Genomic DNA, 19,080 nt, shown 5'->3' on the forward strand with positions numbered 1-19,080 from the left:
CATGGTATTATATATTTTTTTCTTTGTTTTCATGCTGATGTTCTTATCCCATAGTACCGGGTTCAATTTTCGTATGCAGTCCCTTGTTTGTCCTAGTCTATTTTTTATATCTTCCTCCGTTGTTCCTTTGTTTGATATTATGAAGCCTAAATACTTATACTTGTCTGTTCCTTTGATTTGTTTACCTTCGTCTATTTCCAGCTGTTTTATTTCTGTATTCTCCGTTGTTAGGTATTCAGTTTTCTTTAGGTTTATTTCCATCCCAACCTTTGTATAGTCCTGCTCCAGTTTTCTCATCATAAAACTGAGGTCATCTTCGTCTTGTGCGATCACTATTTGGTCGTCGGCAAAACTTAGCGTATATAGATATTCGTTCCTTACTGGTATACCCATTCCTTCGCACTTTCTTTTCCATGGTTTCAGGGTTTTTTCCAGGAATATTTTGAACAGGGTGGGGGATGTGGAGCAACCCTGTAGTAGTCCCTTTGTCGTCTTAAATGGACTGCATATTCTATTGCCCGTTTTGATAGCTACTTCGTTATTTTTTTAGAGTGGTTTTACCGCGTTTATTAATCTTCGTGGAACTTCGATGTCTTCCATTGCTTCCCATAGCTTGGTTCAAGGTATTAAGTCATATGCCTTCTTAAGATCAACAAAAGCCAGATAGACGGATCTATTTTTGGACGGAACTTTTAAAATTAAGTTTGAATAAACCTATTTTATTAAAAAGTAGACTAAAAATGCAGATTTCATTTAATAATTAACCAAAGCAACTGTTTGAGTAGTTAACCAAACGAATACATCAGATACTGTCTTTTTGTTTGTGTCTTAGTTTAAAAGAAAATTGTAGTAAGCTCGTGTTGAAGTCATAAAATTGCAAAATATTAGATTTTCAATATGTTGATATTTGTAAACAAAAATATAAACATATTGGAAAACGTTTTATTGTTCTTGTTCGTATTGATTTATAGTATCAGCAATCGGTCTATAGGAAATAAAACGTCTCAATATTTCGTCACGATTTTGTGACATCTTCAGGAGAAAACTGTAAATTTATTAGAATAATTATTATATGCAAACATAGTGAATATTGCAATACTTACACCTAGCAGAGTAAAAATTTAAATTTTGTTAACATCTGACTGACATTTTTGTTTGATTTTAATTTATTTATAAGTTGTGGTAACCGCAATATATTATATTTTAGAGAGTTAATTCTTATTGGACAATTTTTAGTAGGTAAATAAGTTAAAATAAACAATTATTATGACAATATTATCCATATTATAAGGTGGAAAGATGGAATTAATAGTAGAGGAATGAGAAATAATCAGGAACATCAATTAAATCGATCTATGAAATGTAATTAATGGTAAGTAGTCAGTTATTGTAATACTGATATGTAGAAATGGAATAAAATTCTAGGCAGGGTTACTAGAAGATTACTAAGTAATCTTCTAGTAACTCTACTCTAGTAACTCTACCTACAATTTTATTCCATTTCTAAATATCAGTGTTACAATTACTGACTACGTACAATCAATTACATTTTATAGGCAACAACTAACAATATCCACAGAGGATGCTACAGCTACCTGGAGAAAGGAATGCCAAAAGTTGAAACGTTTACAACAAATTGAAAAGTATAATGCGAGTGAATAATAAAAGAAAAATGTAATGGCATATATCGCAAAACAGAAAACAATTGCCTTCCATCAATATACCTTTTTTGGTTTTGGAATTGAAATTGGAAGATTCACGGTAACATGTTTGCTCTTATTTCAAACTTTCTATAGCAACGATATTTTCAAGTTCGAATCAATAACCATTTGTCTGAATCTAAATTACAGAAAAATGGAATTCTACAGGGCTCGAATCTAAGCGTAGCGCTATTTTTAATTGCTATTAACACTGTTGTGTCGTACTGCAATGGCACAATTAAAACTCTTATACGCTGATGATCTGGTAACTCTAGCAGAAAATAAAAACATATTATCTGCTCATAATCGTATTGCTGCAGCTCTTAAGTCGATAGAATCGTAGTCTAACAATATTGGGCTCCAGTTTTTCACCACAAAAACAAAAGCTATACATTTTTCACGAAAATCAAATCCACAAAAGCTCCTAAATCTATTTTTATATAATTCTCCTACAGAATATACAAAAGAAATTAAATTCCTAGGGATGCAACTGGACTCAAAATTAAGCTAAACAAGTCATATACACTTGCTAAGCCTATCGTGCCAAGTTGGACTGACTAAACATTATGAAATATGTATCACATAAAAATTGGGGAGCAGATTTTCCAACTCAAATAAATTTATATAGAGCTTTAATTAGATCAAAACTGGACTACGGATGTGTTGTTGTATAACTCCGCAAACCAAGAATTGCTCAAAACTTTGAATGAATACTCTTCAGAGTTCAGCCGTTAGACTTGCTTTTGGAGCAAATTGCACCAGTCCTGTAAACAGTCTACTCCGTGAAGTAGCTGAGAGATAACCTATTTTTAAAAATTACTTTTTTCCACGTTCTCAAACAGTACAAAATTTACCATCTTATATACACGGACGCATCTAAGATCATAAATGGAGTAGGAGCATGCTTTGCGATATCACATAAACATTCCATCTATAAATTGTCTCCTGAGACAAGTATTTTTACAGCAGAACTATTTGCCATAATTAAGGTCCTAACCTTTATTCTAGAAAAAAACTTCCCAAATCTCTTATAGTATCTGATTCGCTTAGTTGTCTGACATTAATTTCTCAGATTTATCCCTCTCATTCAACATTACAACAGCCTAAGTTAATTTTATACCGTATATACCAAAACAATTTGACAGTAGAGTTTCTCTGGGTACCATCACACGTTGGAATAGATGGTAACGAAAAGGCAGATACTCTAGCTAGGTCCGCAGTAACCAGTACAGCCGCATCAGTGGAAAATCTATTTAAAACCTTACTTAAAAGCAAAATTGCAAGATTGCACGAATTTCTATTCTTCAAAGCGACAACATCAAGTCCTAATAACACGTCTCAGATTAGGACACACTTCTACAACACATGAATACTTGTTGAAGAGAGAAGAGGAACCAGTGTGTTTTGTTTGTGAATGTAAAAAAGTAAAGCACATTTTGATTGACTGTCAAATATACTCAGTTTAAAGACTATATCACCACATTCCAAAAACATTAAAAGAAATTCTAGGAGAATCTAAATACGTAGCTGACTTGATAGAATTCTTAAAATCTATAAGCTTTTTTATTAAAATTTAACACAATATATTAATAATTAAAATACTTGTATTAAAAAATGTATACTCGTAGATCTTATTAAAAAATTTGTATCTAAAAATATATTAAAAAGTTATAGAATTTGATTTCTGTTAGTCTTTTTTTGTTTTTATTTAAATATATTTAAATAATTTTATATTAAATGATTTTATCACTATTCAGCTAAATAGAACGTAATTATACCATTTACAAATTAAACTTTATGTAAACTACTTTAAATACCAAAAAAAATCTTTTTCTTATATATACTAACTTCTTATTATAAAAAACTTCTGATACGTGCCCTAATCCCCACAAACCTCGAAGTTCCTACAAGAAGTATATTAAACCGATGCACAGCAAACTCATCATCCTAATCTTCCCGAAAGTTATTTCACGATGCGAGGTCTTCGAACTTTCTACCGGCGGCTCCGGAAAAGTCTCGGACTGCAGCTTTGGACCGGCGGCAACGCGGAGCTTCGACTGAAGTTTCAAAGCTGTGGCGCGCTTTCATACATGCGAAACTCGTCAACGGCGAGAAGTGTGTGCGCAACGTGCAGCGTTGGATTTGTGGAAAATAGTGCGAAATGCACAAATTACGCGGTGATGCCGATGTGGTAAAAACCCTTAGGTTACTTACTGAGGGTGCTTGTGTGGAATATAAAATGTTTTTTTATTTTACTTTGAATCTCAGATAATAACTATTAAAGTATATATATATATATATATATATATATATATATATATATATATATATATATATATATATATATATATATATATATATATATATATATATATATATATATATATATATATATATATATATATATATATATATATATATATTATTATGATTGTTTATTTTGACTTTGATTTTAATTTATTGAGCCAATAAAAAAATTGTAATTTAATTGTTATCAAATGTAAAATAAGACTCCTTATATTACCTGTGTTCGATGGATTCAAAGATTTTCTAGTTGTCCTTTATCGAGATAGAGAAGAAGGATAATAATAAAAGAAAATGATATATTACAAAAATTACGTATTCTTTATTTTATATCAAAAAATAAAACAATTTTCAAATTCTACAGTTATCTTATCAATCAGCATACAAGAAAATAAATGAAATTTTTATAATAATAAGATTTTAAATCTACATAAATTTATAATAAGTGAAAACCAATTTTACTTTAACTTTCCTTTACTTGAAACAAAAAACAACAAAACTAACTTTTGATTAGTCAAACAAAACTCAATTCTTTAAATTTGAATGATAATGACCATGATGTCAACACAGATCCTTCACAGATACCAATTCCAATTGTACAAAACACTTACAGCTTTTTTTTTTCTTATTGAATTGTATGTTGGCACATACCCAGAAAAGTCCAGTCTCCTCAACGATGTGATCTCTCCTCTTTGGCACCTCGGCTCCTTCCTAACGTCTCTGCAAACCTCCTGCAGACTACACAAAAACACCTGATTCACTTCTCCAAAAACTCAGCTACTTATTTATGACACAAGGACCTGCTTTTGTCAACTTGATGCCGTAAAACTACTTTCACATATTCTTCACAAAATGCCCACGGCAGATACAAGGACCTCTTTTAATCTACTTGTTATCTCCTTCTGCAAAACTATTCACTTCTTGTCACAATGCCGGTATCCAAACTCACGAACCACACCCTATCTTCTCACAAACGACTGTTTCCTTCGATGGCCAAATTACAACTGCCTCTCCCCGTCTCCTAATCAGGCTAACCCCATTACCATTCAAAAACGACTATCCAATCAAAAGCTCAAATCTTGTTTACTACTGTTAATGTTTGTTCTAAAAATTCTGTATATCATTTGGGAAGACCAAATTACTGTTTCAGAGAAAGAATAAAAAAAACCGAAAGGTTTGTCCTCCAATGCCATAATGTGTTTGAATATATATACAATAAAAAGGAAATAATGGGTATGCAGGAAAAAAGTACTGTTTTTTACAATAATCAAATATATTTCGGTATGCTTTATACCATCATCAGTGATGGCTAAAAAATTTATGATTAGTTACATTATATATAAGTAAAGATTAAACTTACAAATTATAGGTTGCGGTCATTAGATTGAAATGTTATGTAAAAACATAACACCCTGTTAATTGAAATTTCTTTTTTTTTAAACAAACATTGGTTTTAGGAATGAATAACATTATCACAGTTATACTTATTAACTTATATTATTACTATAATATTATATTATTATATTAGACTATATTATTATATTAGAAACTTTGAAAGCTTTATTGCTAGGTACAATGTGAAACTTTTTTCACAGAAAGTTTTTTTGGTAAAAAAAATTGAGAGTGCATTGTATTGGCAGCATTAAGATATGTGTTCCATATTACAACAAGTGAAAGTTTACAATGACTTAATGTGACAGTTTGTTTTGTGTTAATTTATAGCTGGACTCTTAGCAGAGAATTTCTTTCAGTTAATCAGATGAAGTTCCATATCAGAAACAATAGAAAATCATAACTTTAAGATTTCTACATTAGAATCTACATTATATCGATGTTGTTTTTCTTTTATCGAAATCTGTACCTAAAAACAGTAAATGTGAGTAACTTAAGTGAGATTTACTCTACTTGATGATTAACAGATTAACAACTCCTATTGAAAATATTGGTTTATTACACTTCCCTTCTCAGTTTTGTAGATATATACAGATCACAGTTTATATGTGCCCATATTTGGGTAAAAATTTGTAGATATTTCAAGCTTACATCGTGTCAAATCTGGCATCACCGGCTGCAAACGTTTCTATTTATAGAACTTTTCTATTCGCAACGTTTGTATTCCGAAGCTTTGATTTTTATGAATTGACCCAGCATTTTACCGGCTTTTACTAGCAAACCGTGAAATAAATCCTGATATATGCAAATAAACCTACCAATTTTAGAGAAAAATTTATATTTGCTTCAGTTTCTATCTAGGTTTATACACTGGAATATGATTTATTAGAGTTCATAAACCTAGATATAAAAGTTTATTTTGATTACATTTCTATACATAGAAAAAAATATCATTCACATGTAATAAAGTTAAAATAAACACAAAATAAAAGTAATTTTTCTTTATTTTGTTTGCATGGTCAACTTTTTAATGTAACAAATCAAGAATGCCTCAAAAATACAAAGGGTTACAAGAATCGTTAAAATAAATAAAACTAAATTCAATAAAATAATGCTGCCTATCCAACTAGTTAAGAAAATCTATCTTTGTGCGTATGCATCTTAGCCCAGCACCTTGTTTTATATTATTGAACCGTCTAAATTTTGGTATTCCTCTTAATAGTTTATAAATAGAGAGAAAATAGAAATAACAAAAGAAATGCAAATGTTTGGTGTTAATGAGAAGTTTTTTATTAATAAAACACCCCTAAAGAGGTATACAGAAGAGACAATATTGTAAGAAATCAAACTGATTATATAACAGTCAATAAACAATTTAAAAACTGCATAAAATCGGTCAAGACTTACCCAGGTGCCGATATTCGGTCAGACCACACTCTACTGTGCTCTACAATCACAGTTAAGCTAAAGAGAGTCTGTAAAAATCAAAAAACCTCCAAAATATCAGTAGATGCACTCCAAGACCCATGCACTCTAAATAAGGTTTCTCAAGAAATTAACGATAAGTTCCGCGAAATTAGACTAGAAGATACCAACAACATAAATGATTGCTGGGAACAAATGAAAACGACAATAACCACTCTATCTCGAGAAATTTTCTAAGACGACCAACAGTTAAAAATGACGGGATGACACAAGACATCTTAGATCTAATGGACGTTCGGAGGCAGTATAAATCCATAAACAGAGAAAAATACAATGAAATACATAAAGAAATCCGAAAAAGAATTAAAGTAGCAAAAGACCGCTAGCTACAAGAATCCTGTTTAGAAATTAAGAAACTGGAGCAACAACACGACAGCTTCCATTTGCATAAAAAACTAAAAGAATTAACAGGCAAAAGCAGAACTTATGAGCAAAATATATTACAAGACTCTGGTGGTAGAATTTTAAGTGATAAAAAAGAGCGCTGTACCGAATGGGAAAATTATATAATAGAATTATTTAACGATGACCAAAGAATCTACCAAGAAATAACATCTAACCGAGATACAGGCCCACCGATTCTAATCTCAGAAGTTCAGAAGGCTATCGACCAAGCGAAACGAAGGAAGGCTTCTAGTCCTGACAAAATACCCGCAGAATTGTTAAAACTATTAGATAATGAGAGTGTCGCGATTATCACATCCTTCTTTAATAAGATATACAGCAGCGGCAAATTACCAGACAACTGGTTAGAATCGATATTTATAACTATTCTCAAGAAAAAGAATGCCAGACAGTGTAGCGACTATCGACTTATCAGTTTAATGAGTCACACGCTCAAAAGTTTTATGAAAATATTGCATTGTCGCATATATAAACTTTGTGAGGGGATAACTGGTGATGAGCAGTTTGGTTTCCGGAACGGTATGGGTACTCGAGAAGCTCTTTTTTGCATGCGAATACTTACAAAAGAGCATTGAGTTTAGGAAAAATATTTACGTATGTTTTATAGATTTCGAAAAAGCCTTTGATAGAGTACCACATACATTATTATTTCAATGCTTAGACTCAGTTGGTCTGGACACGTATGACATTAGATTGCTTAAAAATCTTTACTACAATCAGACCGCTTGTGTTAAGGTGGACCAAGAGGTTTCAGCTAAAGTTTCTGAGCGTTTCTTAAGCGTGGTGTCAGACAGGGATGTGTTATGTCACCGATGTTGTTTAATGCCTACACTGAACCAGTTTTTGAAATAGCGTTAAATAATCGCCGCGAAGGTGTTAAGATCGGTGGTGAAATTATTAACAACATCAGATACGCTGATGACACCGCAATAATGGCAGAGAGTCTAGAAGATCTTTAAACCCTGTTAAATGCTGTAAACAACGAATGCACTGAAAAGGGCTTAACAATCAACGCAAAAAAAAACAAAATGGATGGTGGTCGGAAAAATTAATATCGAAGACTCAGTACTAAGATTAGATAACAAAATCCTGGAAAGGGTGGAACACTTTAGATATCTGGGTAGCTGGATTGACTGCAGGGTTGAAAGTGACGATGAAATTTCGACCAGAATAGAACTCGCACGGAAAACCTTTATTAACTGGCGTTCTGTATTATGCAGTAGAAGTCTGTCGTTGACCACACGTCTAAGAGTATTGAAGTGCTACGTCTGGTCCACTTTGTTCTATGGATGTGAAACCTGGACAACAAAAATAAAAAATCTTAACAAATTAGAAGCGTTTGAGTTATGGTGTTACCGTCGCATGCTCAGAATCCCGTGGACATATCTAACTAACGTGTGCTAGAGATCGTGCACAAAGAGCGAGGATTGATCAACATCATTAAAATTAGAAAGGTCCAATACTTCGGTCATATAATGAGAGGACCTAAATATCGCTTACTCCGGTTAATCATTCAGGGCAAAATCGAAGGAAAACGTTGGGTCAGAGGAAAGCAACTGTCCTGGCTGCGTAATATTAGACAATGGATAGGTGGAACGGTCGAGGAACTGTTTCATCTAGCTGCCGACCGAGAATCATTTCATCAGCTTGTCAATATGACGATAGCCAACGCTTGAATACAAGCACGGCACACAAAGAAGAAGAAAAAAGTATCTTTTACACTGCAGACTGATCAGAAAGATTAATGAGCAGTTCTGATCCGTACTAAATTAATACTAATAAAAACTTAAAACTAGTTAGTTACATTCAATAATGTTTCTACAGGATCTTCCTTACTTAGACATTAGTCATTTACACATTTTTAGCCGTAATAGAGTATGTTTCAACTATAGTTTCGGAAATTTCTAGGAACAGTAAAGCCTCACCAAACAAAGCAGTGGCGTTCCAAAAATACTTGTGATTTAAATCAAATTGTTAAAGATACACACAAATCATTAAACAATGATATTATATTATGTTTTTGGCAATATTTTACTACATTTTAATAGATAATATTAATCATATTAATAATATATCACACACATATATTGTTTGTATGTGAAACCATAGATACGTATTACAGATACAGTATTAATAAATATTAATTACAAAGATTGTTTAAACTTTAAAACCTTTATTATTTATATTATTAACCACTTAAACGTCACAAGGTTAAATAGAAGAATATACGAAATGATTGTAATAAAGTAAAAAATAATATATACATAGAGGATAGTTTGGAAAACTTATATTCACATAGGTTACATAGGTACATCGTAATGTTAAATTATATTATTCGCTTTTATAATCAGATGCACTGTTGTTGTCACTAGAATCATTTAAATCAATCCTTAATTTTCTAGTAATTACATCTATGCAACGTTCACTTTCCAAATACTTATCTTCAACTTCAACCTTGACAACCTTCACACACTTTTTTCCAGTTATCTACAGTTCCTCTACAAAATTCCTGTACCACCAACACTTTTACGTCTTCTAACTTAAAATAGACGTTTTTTTTTGTAACTTCATTTTATATTTGCGCCCAAACCATCTCTATAGGGTTCTAGTCTGGATGATATGGCGGAAGTTTTAAAGAAACGTGTCCACATTCTTGCAGTACTTTGTAAAATTTATATTGAATATGATCTTGTTTGGGTCGTTTGATGAATTCATACAATTACGGTTTTACATATACCGCATACCGATACAATTAATAAATTCCATTATCAGTTGTTTTCTTTCCATTATCTTCTGTACTTCACGGAAGACAGACTGGGCGGGGGATATCCTCAACCTCGACACGGCACGTCCCATATGGCTGATAGGGAAAGTTCCTGCAGATATGCAGGACAGGTACGAATAAGGCATTGCCAAATAAGTACCCGCGGATCAACTGAGGATATGACATTAGGTAGCAGTAATGTCATTACTGGATTAAGGCTGTGGGAAGTAAAAATCCTGTAGGCTTAATTCCAGATACTCACAGGCGACACTCACATTATGAGTTAAGCGGCTGTGATACTGCGATCTTAGGGCACTCTTTTGTCCTGGAGTTTGAGAAATCGGCTTCGAAGGCGGAGGAACTAAGACTTTTAGTGAACGGCATAAGGATGCAGAAGGCAAGGAGAAACCACTGCATTAAAGACTTCTTGTAAGTATCTCTAGTACAATTATCATGGTGATAAAAAACTTTAAGATTCCGACTACTGATCATGAAAATCGGAATTTAAGATCCGGCAGGGAAGGTAAATCTAGCTCAAACCGTGAGGCCTTCCAGGTCGTTATCAAATCCTTACGAACCAAACTACATTCTAGATGATGGATCTCTAAGAGTATTGCGAACAGCCATAAAGATAGGTACATGGAACGTTAGAACAATGTACGAGGCGGGAAAAATCTATAATGCTATTCAAGAAATGGAAAGACTCTCGATTAATATTATGGAAATAAGCGACAGATACGGGATACCGAGTTATCAAAGATCACAAAATATTTTACTCAGGAAATCTTAAGAACGAACATATAAATGGAGTGGGCCTAATTATGAATAATAAAATCGCCAACTGTGTCAGTCACTTTGTACCTGTATCAGAAAGGATGCTCTTAGTTCAGCTAAACACAACTCCCATAAAAACAAACATTATTCAAGTATACGCTTCTACAGCGGACGCCCCAGAAGAAATCATAGAAGAATTTTACAATGACCTTACTAATATTGTCAAAAGGATTCGGAAACACGAAATAATACTAATAATGGGAGACTTTAATGCCAAAGTTGGCAAAGGACAAAGTGGAAATTTAGTGGGATCCTTTGGTCTAGGGGAACGTAATGAACGCGGAGACCGTTTGATTGAATTTGCAACTGAAGAACAGCTCGTAGTGACAAACACCTTTTATGATCTTCCTCCAAGACGACTATATACGTGGAAATCTCCCCAGGATACTCCAGATCACACAGTACGAAATCAAATAGACTATATTTTTATTAACAAACGATTTAGAAACTCTATAACATCTGTTAAAGCGTACCCGGGATCCGCCATAAATTCGGACCACAATCCACTTATCGCCAAAATGAAACTTAGTTTAAAGAAAGTTCAAAGACCAAAAATTATGAAGTACGATATTAACCAACTGAAGAATAAAACAGTAAAGGAAAAGGTACAAAAACGCCTAAAAGAAAAAACGTGAGCTCGTACAGAAAAACCATGGGCCCGTACAGAAACAGATAACACAGATGTAGAACTAGAAAATTTGCACAAAGTAAGTCAAGAAATAACAGAGAAATACTTAAAACCTGAAAGAACAAATAAAAAGGAATGGATGACGGAGGAGATTCTATGTATGATGGAAGACAGAAGAAACGCTAAAGATAATAAGAATTACTATAACAACATAAATATCTAAATAAAAAGGGCTATTAAAATAGCAAAAGAAAATTGGTTTAGCTCGAAGTGTACAGAGATAGAGTCATTACAACAAAAACATGATTCATTTAACCTCCATAAAAAGATTAAAGAAGCGGCAGGCTTATTGAAACACAAGAACACTGGATTCCTGACAGATAATCAGGGAAACATAGTACTGGAAATAGAGCATAAAAGAGATATTTGGATTAAATACGTGGAAAAAACTTTTGAAGATATACGAAGTAACACTGGTATTACAACAAACACCAATTGCGAATCTGGACCACCATTTACAGTCGAAGAAGTAAAATATGCCATCAAAAGCACCAAAGATGGTAAAGCAGTAGGTCCTGATAATTTTCACTCAGAATTCTTAAAACTTATGGACTATGATGGCATAAAATGGTTGACAAATATATTTAACAGTATATATGATACGGGCGTGGTTCCCCAAGAGTGGTTAGTGTCAACTTTTATAAATCTTCCAAAAAAACCCAATGCGAGAAAGTACGAAGACTATAGAATTATAAGCCTTATGAGCCATTTACTTAAAACATTTCTAAAGGTCATCCACAAAAGAATATATACAAAATGTGAGGAACAACTAACAAGAACACAATTCGGATTTCGTGATGCTCTGGGAACACGGGAGGCCCTTTTTGCTGTACAGGTGCTCTTTCAGAGATGCAGGGATGTGAATTGTGACATATACGTATGCTTTATAGATTACCAGAAGGCATTTGACAGAGTAAAACATGACAAATTAATGACTCTAATGCAAGAAATTGGAATTGACAACAAAGATCTTAGAATTATCAGAAACATTTACTACAATCAAACGGCCAAAATCAAAATAGAAGACCAGTTAACTGATAAAATTGCAATAGAACGTGGAGTACGACAGGGCCGTATTTTGTCTCTATTGTTGTTCAATATTTATTCTGAATGGATATTTAAGGAAGCTTTAGACGGTTGTGCGAAAGGAATACTAATAAACGGTGAATGGTTGAATAACATTAGATATGCAGATGACACTATAGTTTTTGCCGATAATCTGAATGACTTACAGATATTAACAAATCGTATAACAGAAGTCAGCAACAGATACGGACTAGCTCTTAACATAAAGAAAACCAAATTTATGACAATTAGTAAAAAATCAATACTAAACGCTCAACTAACAATCAACCAACAGAATATCGAAAGAGTCGAGCAATATACATATCTAGGCACCAATTTAAATAGCCAATGGGACCACTCAACAGAAATTAAACAGCGAATAATAAAAGCAAAAGCAGTATGAATCGGCTCAAAGCTTTCGAAATGTGGTGTTATAGGCGCATCTTACGTATATCCTGGGTTGACAGAGTTACTAATGTGGAGGTCCTGCGTAGAATGGGGAAAGAATGTGAAATTCTCATGACCGTCAAAACTAAAAAGTTGGAATATCTAGGACATGTAATGAGAAATCAAGAACGTTACGGCCTTCTCCAGCTGATTCTCCAAGGGAAAGTAAATGGTAAGAGAGGACCGGGAAGAAGACGCATTTCCTGGCTTCAAAATTTACGAAAGTGGTATAATACGACTACCACTGAACTGTTCCGCGCTGCAATAAACAAAGTAAAGATAGCCGTGATGATCGCCAACATCCGGAACGGATAGGCACTTTAAGAAGAAGAAGATCAGTTGTTTATTGATTTTACAGGTAAGAATTACTTATATTTGTATTTCCAATTTAAAAGCATGTCAGTGCAATTATATTTATCAGAAGAGCATCGTCCTATGTCGTGTTACCGCAAGTTTGCATCTTAGGTGATGTTCACTTCACACAATCAAAAATATTTGGACTATATTCACTACGGAAGTAATCCTTATCCATTATAATGTGTGTATTTATTTCGATTGTTGTATATAACTTTAGGAAAATGTTCTTTTTTGTATGCTATATTTTAATTCAGTACATTTATTTATTTTATTTAGCGTATGGCTACATCACAGGTTCATATATATACATATATATAAATTATATAAAGTACAAACAACAGTAAATACAAAAATATTATTCTACAAACAAACATCTAGATTATAAATATATTCGATTGACTCTTTTGTAGCAGCCAGGAAATCCGAAGGGTTGCCGTTATAGGATCTAATCGGGCATTCCTCTACCATGTGTTTTATGCAGTCCATGTGCAGTCGCAATTTGGTGATTATATTTTTTCCCCATCTAAAAAGTGTGTCGGAACATCTGCCACAGTTCGTCCTTATTCCATTGAGTGTGGTCCAAATTCGCCTCGGTTGGTTGAAGCCCTCAGGTTTGCTTGTAATACATGGCATGTTCCAGTTAGCTGGTGCAGCGTTATCCTCCCATTGTTCTCTCCATCGTTCAGTTACATTAAAGTTTTGATCTACTAGCCTTTTTGCTGTTTTTAGATGCGGGTGTCTTGAACGGAGCCTATTTATGTCTCTGGCGGAAGTTCCGACATGGGAGCGGAGCTCAGGATCAGTATTGACTTTTGTAAATTCTCTGACAAGGGCATGTTCCCGGCGGATGGGTGGTGGAGCTATATGACTCAAAGCTGGTAACCAGTAAGTGGGCGTGGCCTTAATTGTGCCCGATATAGTTCGCATGGCTTGGTTGAGTTGGACATCAACACGGTGAGCATGTAGATTGTTTATCCATACTGGTGCACAGTATTCCGCTACGGGGTATACCAGTCCTAATGCTGTCGATCTAAGTGTGGGTGCTGAGGAGCCCCATGTAGTGCCGCAGAGCTTTTGCAGGATGTTGTTACGAGTTCGGAGTTTTGCAGCAGTCTTAGTAAGATGCTCTTTAAAGTTTAGCGTTCTGTCAAGTGTAACACCTAAGTATTTTGGGTGTTTATTATAGTTAAGGAGTCTATCCTCAAAATGGATTTGAGGTGGATAGTTGGCCATCTCGTTGTTCAAATGGAAGCAGGACACTTCTGTCTTAGTTGGATTGGGTTGCAATCTCCATTTGCGGAAATAATTCCCTAGGGCCCTTAGGGAAAATAATTTAATACAATCCAAGTATATTATGTTAATCCAGGAATAGAAAAATTAACCTGGTTTAAAAAGGAAAAAACAGTTAAGATTTGATTTCACGTATGGGCGCTTGCGCATCCGCTTATACGTATTTCGGCCTAATAGGCCTCATCAGAACGGCTTTCGCAATCGCTCTGAACGTGAAATAAATATTTTCTGTCTTAGGAAGCAACTCTTACATGGCTTAGTACAGACATCTGATAATAATTTCGAAAATTAGTTTACGATTTTAACCCGGTTTAATTTATTAACGACAACCATAGATATAATATGCAACATTTTATGTCTTACTTTTAGTTGAAAAATAGATTAAATTATTTCAAATTTACTAAATTATTAACCTCTTAAAATTTAAATTACGGTTCTGTCTTAGCGTGTCACAAATTTCTCAATCCGAGCCTGTGTTTTCCGTTTTAAATATGGCGATCGCGTGCGAACACACTTCAAAGGCGGCATTTGAGAGTGAGCATTCTGATTGTTATTTATTTTGTGCTATTTATTTATATATATTTATATATATTTTATATTTGTGTCTTTATTTTACGGAAATTCATTTCAAATTGCACAATATTTAATGTTAAGTTCCTCAAAACTCAAAACCCAATTCACGTACTTATATCACTTTTCCTGTGGGACCGCCAATTACAATTAACATATATTATTGCTTTTTGTTAAACGCTACAGTCGCTACACAATTTTATAAAAATGATAGTTTAACTTCTGATTCGTAACAATTTGTTTACTTTAACTAAATCTTTTGTCTTGCAACTCAATTTATACGTAACGATTTATATAAAGAAAACAACCTCCAAGACTAAAACTAAAAACCCATTTAATTTCATGTTATTCCTCTAGATACGAACCCGAAGGCGAAACGAACGACATTTGTATGCAACCTGGTGCACTTAGATTTGCTCCCAGAGGTAACATCGGAATTAATTCTGCTATTCCCTTACACTTCTACACAATTTTATCTGGAGTCCGTGGTAATATCTCCGCTTTCAAACACATATTTTATGAGTTTTAGCCATTAGGGATAAACAAATAATAATTTAATGTGTAATTGAGAAATGGAAAAAACGAACGTCGAACGCTATTATGTGGCATAAAAAAATTACAAACTAGATATCTTAAATATAAGATATTTATAAAATAATCATTTATACAAAAAGTGCATAAAGTGGCTTTTCTATTCAGATATAATACACATAATTAATTACAAAGGACTAAAAAAAGACTTAGAAAGTTATGATTGGTGTGAATATAATGCCTCTATAAATGTTAATGTCAAATTCAATTTATTATATGTAATTCTTAACTTACAGTAAAAAATAGTTATAAAAAAAAACCTGGTAAAGATAATTTCAACACTGGAATCATGGGGCTATCAAGGAAATATACTTGCTTTTATTAAAAATTTTCTCCTAAATAGAAATTTCAAGGTAAAAGTAAACGGACTTCTATCTAATGTGAAATATCAAACAAATGGTACACCCCAAGGCTCGGTAATCAGCCCGACTCTGTTCCTTATAGCTATCAATGATATAATCAAATTAATAAACAAACCCATTCAAAAGAGATTGTACGCGAATGATCTTATAATATTCTTAAATGGAAACAATATACAGAGTATGGCCAAATTATTACAAGATCAACTCGATAAATTTATAGCATGGTCTAAAAGGAGTGGTTTTCTATTAGCTTCATCTAAAACTCGCTACATCATATTCTTAAAGAGACCAAAACAGATAAAAGAAGTACCTACTTTAAAACTTGGAAGTCAAACACTTGAATTATGTAAATACAATTAAATATCTAGGTCTAATATTTGATCAAGCTCTAACCTGGAAGGACCACATCAAATATATATCAGCTATATGTCAAAAAAGTCTAAAACCTCTTGAAATGTCTTTCTGGTACGAACTGGGAAGCAGACGGTAGAACTCTACTTAAACTATATAAAAATTTGATCCGCTCTAAGATCGATTATGGATGCCACGCTTACTCGTCTGCTTCAACAACAACTCTAAAAGTTTTAGACACCATTCAAAATAACGCTCTTAGAATAATAAGCGGTGCATTTAGAACAACCCCTATCTTAAGTCTTCAGGCCGAACTCGGTGAACTACCATTAGATTTAAAAAGACAGGAATTAATGCTCTCATATGCATCGAAGCGGTACTCTTTACAATATCACCAAACCATTCGCTGCTCGAATATCCAGCGCGCAAAAACCCACATTCCCTTTTACGAAAGATGCAGACGAATCATAAATGAATTAAACATTAAAGTCCCCGAAATCTATCCTAGCAAGATGCCAACTTCCCCTCCTTGGCTAATGTCTTCTCCTCACATAAATTTGGATCTATTATCAGAAAATAAAAAAGAAAGCAATCGTCATCTAATTAATTCTAAATATCAAACCTTAATTTCTCAATTTTCTTCCTTCAAACAGTTATTCACAGATGGATCTAAAACAGAGCGTTGTGTAGTATCTGCCTTTGTAACAAAGGATGAAATAAAGAAATATAAACGAGCGGAGACTAATACTATTTTAACAGGAGAACTCTTTGCAATATATAAAGCCATATGTCATGATACAAAATATCCTGAAACTAATTTCTTAATAATTACTGACTCACTAAGTTCTCTAGATATCATCTCAAAAATCTATTTTTCCCATCTTGTGGCCAAACTTATTAGACAAGAATTGCATAACCTAAACCACAGAAACATTGCTTTCCTGTGGGTGCCATCTCATGTTGGAATCACGGGAAACGATTTGGAGGATAAATATGCACGAGAAGCCTTAGAGGACACAACTATTAAATTCTATCCAAAAACTCCAGCGACAGATCTCAAATCATATTTCCACAGCAAAATAGTCAACATATGGAATAGCAGATGGTGTAAAAAACAGGCAAAATTACTTGAGATAAAACCAATATTTCTACCATGGTCTGATAGTTCCACTAATCGTTTTTCTCAGGTTATCATCACACGACTGCGGCTTGGTTATAGTCGCCTTACGCATGGACATCTGATGACAAGGGATCCACAACCGGAGTGTTATGCTTGCGAGACCCCGCTAACAATAAAACACCTTCTAGTGGAGTGCCCGTTACACAGTGCGGAAAGGTGTACATTCGGAATCCCGGAGAATTTGAGAGAACTATTCTTAAAGTGCGGTGCCAAAGTGATTATCCAATATCTAAAAGCAATAAACTATTTATACAAAATTTAATTGTTACACTGTTCAATCATTGTTAATACTTTTTATTTTTTTCGCTAATAGCCTTACAGGCTAATGCGAGTTTGTAAAAAAAAATAAAAAAAATAAACTACTGTAACAGATGGTAAAACTATCTCCAATGTTTTTGCTCGTTATTTTACAGACATTGCAGAAACGTATGCCAAGAATATAATACCACCGACATCGTATTTCCCACAATATAACCCAGTGATACATTCTATGTATTTAAGACCAGTCTCTGAAAGTGAAATTGAGGGAATTAATAAAACACTTAAGAAAAAAAATCACCGGGTATTGACAACATTAGAGCAGAAACAATAAGAATTATAGATAAATAAATCATCAAACCCTTAGTGGAACTAATAAATTTAATATTTAAAACTGGTCAGTGTCCAGACCAATTTAAGGAAACAGTTGTAATTACTATATACAAGAAGGGAGAAGGTACGACTACACGAAGACACAGAAAAATTCAGCTTAGGTCGAGGAATTAGACAAGGAGACACTATTTCACCAAAATTGTTCACGGCAGCTCTAGAGTCAATATTTAAGAATACTCAATGACAAGATATGGGCACCAATATAGATGGAGAAAGATTAAATCGTCTCAGGTTTGCAGATGATGTTGTATTAATAGCAGATAACTTACAGTATACAGTTTCTATTATACATTTGCTTAAAAGTCTGTCTGAAAGAGCACGATTAAAGATAAACTTTGAGAAAACTAAACTTATGACAAATCTTGTAATAAGTGGAAATATAACTATAGCCAATAATACCATACAACAAACAGAAACTTACAAATATCTGGGACATGAGATCAAAATAAGCAGAGACAATCAAACACATGAAATACAGAGGCGAATCGGCTTGACATGGGCAGCATTTGGCAAATTAAGCCATATTCTAAAAAGTTCAATTCCCATGTGTTTCAAACGAAAGGTTTATAACCAATGTGTTTTGCCTGTACAAACTTATGGAGCAGAGACTTTAACACTAACGCAAAAATCTGGGAATAAACTCA

The 19,080-nt window shown here is 33.5% G+C and overlaps 1 protein-coding gene across 5 annotated transcripts in view; it reads right to left on the minus strand.

Annotated features, from left to right (window-relative positions):
• Positions 1–19,080, minus strand: part of LOC140439213 (GTPase-activating Rap/Ran-GAP domain-like protein 3) — a 685,378-nt gene that overhangs the window by 329,624 nt on the left and 336,674 nt on the right. Inside the window, exon 1 of one of the 5 annotated variants that reach the window (XM_072528976.1) lies at positions 3,595–3,793. The exons of 3 other annotated variants lie outside the window; for them this stretch is intronic. The gene's annotated coding sequence lies outside the window, so the exon portion shown is untranslated. Of the gene's footprint in view, positions 1–3,548; positions 3,794–19,080 lie in introns of those variants that run through there. One more of the 5 variants, XM_072528975.1, reaches the window with a different exon arrangement.

The sequence above is a fragment of the Diabrotica undecimpunctata genome, chromosome 4 (assembly GCF_040954645.1).
Source record: "Diabrotica undecimpunctata isolate CICGRU chromosome 4, icDiaUnde3, whole genome shotgun sequence".
In the NCBI taxonomy this organism is placed as follows: domain Eukaryota; kingdom Metazoa; phylum Arthropoda; class Insecta; order Coleoptera; family Chrysomelidae; genus Diabrotica; species Diabrotica undecimpunctata.